The sequence below is a fragment of the Hippocampus bargibanti genome, unplaced genomic scaffold (genome assembly GCF_051943395.1).
Source record: "Hippocampus bargibanti isolate YZ-2025 unplaced genomic scaffold, ASM5194339v1 Contig00137, whole genome shotgun sequence".
Lineage (NCBI taxonomy): Eukaryota > Metazoa > Chordata > Actinopteri > Syngnathiformes > Syngnathidae > Hippocampus > Hippocampus bargibanti.
The window spans coordinates 63,144-72,913 of record NW_028296972.1 but is presented as its reverse complement, the minus strand read 5'-3'; the positions used below and the strand labels follow the sequence as shown (position 1 = coordinate 72,913).

Genomic DNA, 9,770 nt, shown 5'->3' with positions numbered 1-9,770 from the left:
GTTTTTTTTCCCCCTTGGGGCCCCCCTTAAACCCCACCCGGGGATTGGAATTTTTTTGGGGGGTTTTTTTCCCTTTTTGGGGGCCCCTTTTTTCCTTTTCCTTTTTTTTTTTTTTTTTTCCCCCAAAAAAAACCCCCCTCCCTTTTGCCTTCCGGGTTTTTTTTTAAAAAAAGGGGTTTTAAAGGCTTTAATTTTAAAACCCTTTAATTGGGGTTTTTTTTTTAAAAAGGGGGGGGACCCCCTTTCTTTTTGGGGAAAAATTTTGGGGGGTTTTTTTCTCCCCTTTCAAATTTTCCTTTTTTTCCCCCTTTTTTTTTTCCCCGGGGGGTTTTAAAATTTTTTTGGGGGGGAAAAAAAGGGTTTGGTTAAAGGGTTTTTTTTTAAAATTTTTTTTCCCCCTTGTTTTTTTTAAATTTTTAATTTTCCAAAAATTTTTTCCTTTAATTTTTTATTTAAAATTTATTTTTTTTTTTGTTTTGGGGTTTTTTTTTTTTAAATTTGGGGCCCCAAACCCCGGGGTTTTTGGGGAAAAACCCCCTTTTTTTTTTTTTAAATTTTTTTCCCTTATTTTTTTTTTAAAAAAAAAAGGGGGTTTTTTTTTTTTTAAAATTTTTTTTTTAAAAAAAAGGGGTTTTTGGGTTTTAAGGGTTCTGTTCCCCCAAAAGGGGGGGGTTTTAATTAAAAAAAAAGGGGGGGGTTTGGGTTTAAAAAAACCCCCCCTTTTTTTTTTTCCCCCTTCCAAAAGGGGGTCCCCTTTTTTAAAAAATTTTTAAAAACCCCAAGGGAATTTTGGGATTTTTTTTTAAAAAAAAAGAAAGGTTTAAACCCCAAACCCCCTTTTTTTTTTGGGGGGGTTTTGGGGTTTTTAAAAAAAGGGGGGGGGGGGGGAAAAAAAAATTTTTTTTAAAAAATTTTTTTTTTTGGGTTTGGGCCCCTTTTTGGGGTTTTAAAGGAAAGCGGGGTTTAAAGGGGGTTAAATTTTGGGGAAAATGGGTTTTTTTTTTCCCCCTTTTTTCCCCCCCCGGGGGGCCCCCCTTTTTTCCCAAGGGAAAAATTTTAAAAAAACGTTTGGGGGGGTTTTTTCCCCACCCCCCTTTTTTTTTAACCTTCCTTTTTTAAAAAAACCCTGGGGGGCCCCCCCCTTTTTTGGGGGCCCCCCAAATTTTTTTTAAAAATTTTTAAAAAAATTTTTTTTTAAGGGTTTTTAAAAATTTTAAAATTTTTTTTTTTTCCTTCCCCCTTTTTTTAAAAAAATTTTTTTTTTTTTTTTTTTTTTATTTTTTTCCCCCCCTTTTTTCCCCACCCCCCTTTTTAAAGGGGGGTTTTTTGTTTTTTAATTTAATTTTAAAAATTTTTTTTCCCCCCCCCCGGTTTTAAAAAAGGGGGGTTAAACCCCCCAAAAGGTTTTTTTTCCAATTTTTTTTTTTTTTTAAAATTCTTTGGGGTTTTAAAGGGGGTTTTTTTTTTTTTTAAAAAAAAATTTTTTTTTCCCCAAACCCCCGGGGAAAAAGGGGAAAAAGGGAAAAAAAAAAAAAAAAAAACCCCGGGGGGTTTTTTTTTGAAAAAAAAAAATTTTTCCCCGGGGGGGGGAAAAAAAAAAAAAAACCCCCCGAACCAAACCCTTAAAAAAAAACCCCCCCAAACCAAAAAATTTTTCCCCCTTTTTCCCCCCCCCCCCAAAAAAAAAAAAAAAAAATTTTCCCCCAAAATTAAAAGGGGTTTCCCTGGGTTTTTGGGGAACCCCCCCCCCCCTTTTTTTTTTTTTTTTGGGCCCCCAAAAGGGGGGAAAGGGGCCCCCGGTTGGAATTTTTTTTTTTTTTCAACCCCCCCCCCCCCCCTTTTTTCCCCCTTTAATTTAAGGGGTTTTTAAAATTTTCCCAAAATTTTTTGGGGGTTTTTTCCCCCGAAGGGGAAAGGGGGCCCCGGGGGGCCCCAAAATTTTTACCCCCCCCCTTTTTTTTTTTCCTTTTTTTCCCAAATTTCCTTTTTTGGCCAAATTTTTTTTCCAAAAGGGGGCCCCTTTAACCCCCCAAAAAAAATTTTTTTTTGGGGTTTTTAAAGTTTTTTTTTTTTTTTTTTTTTTTTTTAAAAAAAAATTTTTTTTTTTTTTTTCATTTTTGTTTTTTTAAAAAAAAAAATAAAAAATTTTTTGGGGGGCCCCCCCTTTGGTTGGGCCCCCCCCCCAAATTTTTCCCTTTTTTTTCCTTTTTTTAACCTTTTTCCTTTTTTTTATCCGTTTTTTGGGTTTTAAACTGGTGAGCCCAAAGCACAACTATGAATTTGTTTGAATTTTTTTTTCCCCGGAATTTAAAATACGTAAAATTCAGGCAAGTAATCACGTAATAAAGTAATCAGTGTAGGCTCAGGGTATAGTCCTCTGCTCTCCCCAACCTGAGAGATGTGACCTATCATAGCAGAAGTCTGGCACCGCCACCTCTAGACGTTAGGGATATACATATGGGGCCGAAACTACTAGCAAATTTTAGTTCGCTGATGAAGCCTCTTCGATGAGAACCGAAACGTCCGACACCTTCAAAGAACTACAGGTGACGGCTGAAGAAACCTTTTCATCAATGGACCACTCCTGTATGACTGAGAGCTGACAGAGACGTACAAGCAGGTTGGACTGAGGATCCCCCACCCCCTTTTTTTCTAGTACTTTCAGGCGCTGCTTTCGGGGTTGTTTAAAAAAAAGACAGAACTGGGGTGGGTACGCAACGAATATTGAGATGTGCTTAGCCATGCTGTTCTGTTTTGCCATACAATGTTCAGCCCGTTACAGAGCATAGAGTAAGATCAGTTAAGATGGCCGATCAAGTTATTGTTTTCGAATGGATTGTTTAAAATATGAGCACTGTTTGTTTTTCCGATGCAATCCTTTGGCACAGTCTTAGACATGAGCAGACCTTTCAAGCACGAGGCAGAATAATCCTAAAGGTCTGTTGAATCGTTGGTGGTCTACCCAATGATTTCTAGTCGCCCTCGTTCCCTCAGATCTTCTTCCTCCCTCCACCTCTGTGTGTCCCTCACTCCCCCGTCTCAGCAAGATGGGTGACAGACCCCTCAGCTGCTCTGCCCCCAATTTTTGGAAGTCACTTCCTCCGAACTTTCATAACATCGATTCTCTTACCACCTTCAAGTCCCATCTCAAAACCCAGCTATTTAAAATAGCATTTTCTGTGTGTAGCTCTCTCTTCCTGTTTCTATTTATAATTGTATTTTATTTATTGCAATCTATTTGTGATTGTATTTTATTTATTATAGTACCTTGCTTGTCCGTGACTGTAAAGTGTCCTTTAGAGCTTTGAAAGGCGCTTAAAATGTTATGTATAACTATGAATATTATGTGGTGAAATGGTTGATCACGGATCAGTGTCGCTGTGTGATTACGTCAGCAGAGGGCGTCAAGGACCAGACGGAGAGTAATCATAATAATACATTTAATTTCTAAGCGCCTTTCAAAACTCTCAAGGCCACTTTACAGTCAGGGGATAAGAATGTTTTTTTTGTGCGAGTAAACAGAGGCAACCATTTGCGCCAGCGTTCACTCTGCCCGGAATGAATGGACGAAACGGATTGCATTGGAAGTCAAAGAAAAGTTACCCACGTTAACGCATCAGCTGGACTCACATGCGCCTTATTTGACAACACGACACAAATAACACCTTCATCGATTCAAGCCTGTATTTGGAAAACCAAATAACCATCATCCGACAAGAACGAACACCATAAACAAAGAAAGACGCTCTCCCTGCAACACTATAAAGAGGGATTTTCTGGCACATTCCCTCGCTTACGGCCATACTACCCTGAGAACGCCCGATCTCGTCCGATCTCGGAAGCTAAGCAGGGTCGGGCCTGGTTAGTACTTGGATGGGAGACCGCCTGGGAATACCAGGTGCTGTAAGCTTTTTTTTTTTTTTTTGCAGCCACCCCAAACACTGTGGGCCGAGAAATGGTCTCTCCCGTTCGCGATCCGATTTCACTTTTCATTTCACGATCACCCCCGACGCATTTTAAACGGCTTCCCACACGTTGATTTTACTGTTGAGTCGCTGCGTGTAACGATATGGCTTTCCGGCAAGGGAGCTGTCCGCATGGGGGACCGTCATGACAGTACTCGTACGCGAAGCAGAACTGGGCTTCTGCGTGCTGGACAGCTTCTTTTACTCCCCTTTCAAACCATCTATTTTCCTTTCGCAACAATTTTAACCTCATTGTCGTCAAATGAGCGGTAGCTAGCTTTAAGGTGCATATGTACTGCAGATTGAGGCCCACTAGTATTATCCCAGCGGTGTTGATAAAGTATTTTTTTTTTGAGAATTTGTTTAGTCTCCCTCATGTTTTGCTCTTTATAATTTTCATTTTTCCAATGTATTGAATAAACTACATTACTTTGTTTTTCATTTGACAGCCTATCTTTTGGATGTACTCATTTTTGCCTTCAGGCGTTTATCGGTTTGAAATAAGTAGGAATTTTGTGTTGCCAAAGGACTCTGTAGTTTTTCAGAAAGCCCTGCAATGTAAGGTAATGCTACTCCTCTCCTTTTTAGTATCTTCAGAATTTTGGGTTTCATTCCCTATCCTTTTCTTTTGACATTTGTTAAATGACCACTGAGGGCAACCACAGTTTGTGAGTGCTCTCCTGACATGTTTTCACTCCTTTTCGCTAATTTCGACGCTGGTTGGTATTAGCCCTATGCTGGAGGGTTCTGATAACTCATAGTTTGTGTTGTCGAGGGTGGTTTGATTCAAAAAGTAAGTATTGGTCAGTGTGTGTGGCCTTCCTAAAGATTTCTGCTTTTAGCGCTCTGTCCTCTTTTATAATTACTTTACACTCCAAAAAGGCTAGTTGGGTTCCCTTTAATGTCCTCGCGAGTATATTTAATATTGATGTCTACCGAGTGCAGGTGATTTGTGAAGGATTGAATTTCTTCTTTTTTAATTATGACGAAAGTGCCCTCCACATATCTAAACCAGTGCCTCGGTTTTGTACCCGGGAAGGATGTGAGAGCCTGTTTCTCCCCATTTTTTTTTCATGGCCAGATTGTCCATTATGGGTTAAACTGGTGAGCCCAAAGCACAACTATGAATTTGTTTGAATTTTTTTTCCCCGGAATTTAAAATACGTAAAATTCAGGCAAGTAATCACTAATAAAGTAATCAGTGTAGGCTCAGGGTATAGTCCTCTGCTCTCCCCAACCTGAGAGATGTGACCTATCATAGCAGAAGTCTGGCACCGCCACCTCTAGACGTTAGGGATATACATATGGGGCCGAAACTACTAGCAAATTTTAGTTCGCTGATGAAGCCTCTTCGATGAGAAACGAAACGTCCGACACCTTCAAAGAACTACAGGTGACGGCTGAAGAAACCTTTTCATCAATGGACCACTCCTGTATGACTGAGAGCTGACAGAGACGTACAAGCAGGTTGGACTGAGGATCCCCCCCCCCTTTTTTTCTAGTACTTTCAGGCGCTGCTTTCGGGGTTGTTTAAAAAAAAGAGAGAACTGGGGTGGGTACGCAACGAATATTGAGATGTGCTTAGACATGCTGTTCTGTTTTGCCATACAATGTTCAGCCCCGTTACAGAGCATAGAGTAAGATCAGTTAAGATTGGGATCAAGTTATTGTTTTTTCGAATGGATTGTTTAAAATATGAGCACTGTTTGTTTTTTCCGATGCAATCCTTTGGCACAGTCTTAGACATGAGCAGACCTTTCAACCACGAGGCAGAAAATCCTAAAGGTCTGTTGAATCGTTGGTGGTCTACCCAATGATTTCTAGTCGCCCTCGTTCCCTTCAGATCTTCTTCCTCCCTCCACCTCTGTGTGTCCCTCACTCCCCCGTCTCAGCAAGATGGGTGACAGACCCCTCAGCTGCTCTGCCCCCAATTTTTGGAAGTCACTTCCTCCGAACTTTCATAACATCGATTCTCTTACCACCTTCAAGTCCCATCTCAAAACCCAGCTATTTAAAATAGCATTTTCTGTGTGTAGCTCTCTCTCCTGTTTCTATTTATAATTGTATTTTATTTATTGCAATCTATTTGTGATTGTATTTTATTTATTATAGTACCTCTGCTTGTCCGTGACTGTAAAGTGTCCTTTAGAGCTTTGAAAGGCGCTTAAAATGTTATGTATAACTATGAATATTATGTGGTGAAATGGTTGATCACGAGATCAGTGTCGTTGTGTGATTACGTCAGCAGAGGGCGTCAAGGACCAGACGGAGAGTAATCATAATAATACATTTAATTTCTAAGCGCCTTTCAAAACTCTCAAGGCCACTTTACAGTCAGGGGATAAGAATGTTTTTTTTTGTGCGAGTGAACAGAGGCAACCATTTGCGCCAGCGTTCACTCTGCCCGGAATGAATGGACGAAACGGATTGCATTGGAAGTCAAAGAAAAGTTACCCACGTTAACGCATCAGCTGGACTCACATGCGCCTTATTTGACAACAACCGACACAAATAACACCTTCATCGATTCAAGCCTGTATTTGGAAAACCAAATAACCATCATCCGACAAGAACGAACACCATAAACAAAGAAAGACGCTCTCCCTGCAACACTATAAAGAGGGATTTTCTGGCACATTCCCTCGCTTACGGCCATACTACCCTGAGAACGCCCGATCTCGTCCGATCTCGGAAGCTAAGCAGGGTCGGGCCTGGTTAGTACTTGGATGGGAGACCGCCTGGGAATACCAGGTGCTGTAAGCTTTTTTTTTTTTTTTTGCAGCCACCCCAAACACTGTGGGCCGAGAAATGGTCTCTCCCGTTCGCGATCCGATTTCACTTTTCATTTCACGATCACCCCCGACGCGATTTTAAACGGCTTCCCACACGTTGATTTTACTGTTGAGTCGCTGCGTGTAACGATATGGCTTTCCGGCAGAGGGAGCTGTCCGCATGGGGGACCGTCATGACAGTACTCGTACGCGAAGCAGAACTGGGCTTCTGCGTGCTGGACAGCTTCTTTTACTCCCCTTTCAAACCATCTATTTTCCTTTCGCTACAATTTTAACCTCATTGTCGTCAAATGAGCGGTAGCTAGCTTTAAGGTGCATATGTACTGCAGATTGAGGCCCACTAGTATTATCCCAGCGGTGTTGATAAAGTATTTTTTTTTTGAGAATTTGTTTAGTCTCCCCCATGTTTTGCTCTTTATAATTTTCATTTTTCCAATGTATTGAATAAACTACATTACTTTGTTTTTCATTTGACAGCCTATCTTTTGGATGTACTCATTTTTGCCTTCAGGCGTTTATTCGGTTTGAAATAAGTAGGAATTTTGTGTTGCCAAAGGACTCTGTAGTTTTTCAGAAAGCCCTGCAATGTAAGGTAATGCTACTCCTCTCCTTTTTAGTATCTTCAGAATTTTGGGTTTCATTCCCTATCCTTTTCTTTTGACATTTGTTAAATGACCACTGAGGGCAACCACAGTTTTGTGAGTGCTCTCCTGACATGTTTTCACTCCTTTTCGCTAATTTCGACGCTGGTTGGTATTAGCCCTATGCTGGAGGGTTCTGATAACTCATAGTTTGTGTTGTCGAGGGTGGTTTGATTCAAAAAGTAAGTATTGGTCAGTGTGTGTGGCCTTCCTAAAGATTTCTGCTTTTAGCGCTCTGTCCTCTTTTATAATTACTTTACACTCCAAAAAGGCTAGTTGGGTTCTTTAATGTCCTCGCGAGTATATTTAATATTGATGTCTACCGAGTGCAGGTGATTTGTGAAGGATTGAATTTCTTCTTTTTTAATTATGACGAAAGTGCCCTCCACATATCTAAACCAGTGCCTCGGTTTTGTACCCGGGAAGGATGTGAGAGCCTGTTTTTCTCCATTTTTTTTTCATGGCCAGATTGTCCATTATGGGTTAAACTGGTGAGCCCAAAGCACAACTATGAATTTGTTTGAATTTTTTTTCCCCGGAATTTAAAATACGTAAAATTCAGGCAAGTAATCACGTAATAAAGTAATCAGTGTAGGCTCAGGGTATAGTCCTCTGCTCTCCCCAACCTGAGAGATGTGACCTATCATAGCAGAAGTCTGGCACCGCCACCTCTAGACGTTAGGGATATACATATGGGGCCGAAACTACTAGCAAATTTTAGTTCGCTGATGAAGCCTCTTCGATGAGAAACCGAAACGTCCGACACCTTCAAAGAACTACAGGTGACGGCTGAAGAAACCTTTTCATCAATGGACCACTCCTGTATGACTGAGAGCTGACAGAGACGTACAAGCAGGTTGGACTGAGGATCCCCCACCCCCTTTTTTTCTAGTACTTTCAGGCGCTGCTTTCGGGGTTGTTTAAAAAAAAGAAGAACTGGGGTGGGTACGCAACGAATATTGAGATGTGCTTAGCCATGCTGTTCTGTTTTGCCATACAATGTTCAGCCCGTTACAGAGCATAGAGTAAGATCAGTTAAGATGGCCGATCAAGTTATTGTTTTCGAATGGATTGTTTAAAATATGAGCACTGTTTGTTTTTCCGATGCAATCCTTTGGCACAGTCTTAGACATGAGCAGACCTTTCAAGCACGAGGCAGAATAATCCTAAAGGTCTGTTGAATCGTTGGTGGTCTACCCAATGATTTCTAGTCGCCCTCGTTCCCTCAGATCTTCTTCCTCCCTCCACCTCTGTGTGTCCCTCACTCCCCCGTCTCAGCAAGATGGGTGACAGACCCCTCAGCTGCTCTGCCCCCAATTTTTGGAAGTCACTTCCTCCGAACTTTCATAACATCGATTCTCTTACCACCTTCAAGTCCCATCTCAAAACCCAGCTATTTAAAATAGCATTTTCTGTGTGTAGCTCTCTCTTCTGTTTCTATTCATAATTGTATTTTATTTATTGCAATCTATTTGTGATTGTATTTTATTTATTATAGTACCTATGCTTGTCCGTGACTGTAAAGTGTCCTTTAGAGCTTTGAAAGGCGCTTAAAATGTTATGTATAACTATGAATATTATGTGGTGAAATGGTTGATCACGAGATCAGTGTCGCTGTGTGATTACGTCAGCAGAGGGCGTCAAGGACCAGACGGAGAGTAATCATAATAATACATTTAATTTCTAAGCGCCTTTCAAAACTCTCAAGGCCACTTTACAGTCAGGGGATAAGAATGTTTTTTTTGTGCGAGTAAACAGAGGCAACCATTTGCGCCAGCGTTCACTCTGCCCGGAATGAATGGACGAAACGGATTGCATTGGAAGTCAAAGAAAAGTTACCCACGTTAACGCATCAGCTGGACTCACATGCGCCTTATTTGACAACACGACACAAATAACACCTTCATCGATTCAAGCCTGTATTTGGAAAACCAAATAACCATCATCCGACAAGAACGAACACCATAAACAAAGAAAGACGCTCTCCCTGCAACACTATAAAGAGGGATTTTCTGGCACATTCCCTCGCTTACGGCCATACTACCCTGAGAACGCCCGATCTCGTCCGATCTCGGAAGCTAAGCAGGGTCGGGCCTGGTTAGTACTTGGATGGGAGACCGCCTGGGAATACCAGGTGCTGTAAGCTTTTTTTTTTTTTTTTGCAGCCACCCCAAACACTGTGGGCCGAGAAATGGTCTCTCCCGTTCGCGATCCGATTTCACTTTTCATTTCACGATCACCCCCGACGCATTTTAAACGGCTTCCCACACGTTGATTTTACTGTTGAGTCGCTGCGTGTAACGATATGGCTTTCCGGCAAGGGAGCTGTCCGCATGGGGGACCGTCATGACAGTACTCGTACGCGAAGCAGA

General features: G+C 41.3%; 3 non-coding genes across 3 annotated transcripts; all 3 read left to right on the top strand.

Annotated features, from left to right (window-relative positions):
• The first annotated feature begins 3,791 nt into the window (after positions 1-3,791).
• Positions 3,792-3,910, top strand: LOC148881399 (5S ribosomal RNA). Its single transcript, XR_016113868.1, has one exon. It is a non-coding gene; the product is annotated as a 5S ribosomal RNA (ribosomal RNA).
• Positions 3,911-6,609: 2,699 nt separating this feature from the next.
• On the top strand, positions 6,610-6,728 carry LOC148881398 (5S ribosomal RNA). The gene has a single exon (XR_016113867.1). It is a non-coding gene; the product is annotated as a 5S ribosomal RNA (ribosomal RNA).
• A 2,697-nt stretch (positions 6,729-9,425) lies between these two features.
• Positions 9,426-9,544, top strand: LOC148881397 (5S ribosomal RNA). The gene has a single exon (XR_016113866.1). It is a non-coding gene; the product is annotated as a 5S ribosomal RNA (ribosomal RNA).
• The last annotated feature ends 226 nt before the right edge of the window (positions 9,545-9,770 follow it).